This window comes from Penaeus japonicus, unplaced genomic scaffold, assembly GCF_977035675.1.
Source record: "Penaeus japonicus unplaced genomic scaffold, GWHDUDI00000001_assembly GWHDUDI00000041, whole genome shotgun sequence".
Lineage (NCBI taxonomy): Eukaryota > Metazoa > Arthropoda > Malacostraca > Decapoda > Penaeidae > Penaeus > Penaeus japonicus.
The window spans coordinates 1,439,627-1,440,368 of NW_028234443.1; the positions used below are offsets into that span (position 1 = coordinate 1,439,627).

General features: G+C 50.3%; 1 protein-coding gene across 2 annotated transcripts in view; it reads left to right on the plus strand.

The window, feature by feature from the left end:
• The first annotated feature begins 211 nt into the window (after nt 1–211).
• The window catches only part of LOC122254062 (DGAT1/2-independent enzyme synthesizing storage lipids), a 14,227-nt gene continuing 13,696 nt past the window's right edge, over nt 212–742 (plus strand). Inside the window, exon 1 of one of the 2 annotated variants that reach the window (XM_043017541.2) lies at nt 212–382. The gene's annotated coding sequence lies outside the window, so the exon portion shown is untranslated. The remainder of the gene's footprint in view (nt 383–742) is intronic. The other variant, XM_043017542.2, reaches the window with a different exon arrangement.

Below are 742 nucleotides of genomic sequence, written 5' to 3' on the forward strand. Positions count from 1 at the left end.
CACACGCACCCTCCCCTGCTCCCCCCACCACCAGACACCCTCCCAACATAACTCCCCCCCCCCCAACAGACACACACACACCTCCCCCACAACAGAACCCCCTCCCTTCCCCCCCCAACAGAACCCTCACCACACACAGTCCCCTCCCCAACAGAACCCCCTCCCCTCCCCCCACCTCCGTCCGACCGACCAGCTGGTCGTCCGGCCGGACTGTCGGCCTGACTGACTGACGCCGCGAAGTCAACACCGAATCAGCTGATCGTGTGTGTCTCTCTCCCTCCGTCTCTCTCCTTCTCTCTTTCTCTCTCCCTCTCTCTCTCACACGCGTCCTCCTCCAACAAAGAGGGAGAAGAAACAAGTGCCAGGGATTCTGATTGATGGCGTGAGTCTATTTCCATGGCGTGGTGTGACTGGTGTGTTAATTGTGGGGTGATATTTACGTGGGGTTGTTGGTTGTGTGTGTGAGTGGGTCGGTGTTTTTGGTGTTTTTTTGGTGGTTTTTGGTGGTTTTTGGGTTGGTGGAGGTTGATAGGGTTCTGTTTTTGGTGTTGGTGGTAGTTCTTGGTTGTTAGAACGTAAGGTAATTCTTTAGATTTGAAAAAAGAAGAAGAAAATATCGAAACTTCTCAGCAGGTTCTGATGTAATTACGAGGTAAACAAAGGAGTAATTTATGAATGATTATAGTGAGGAATTTGTGAATGAATTGAGCCATTAATCACTATGAAAATGGTAAAGTAACAG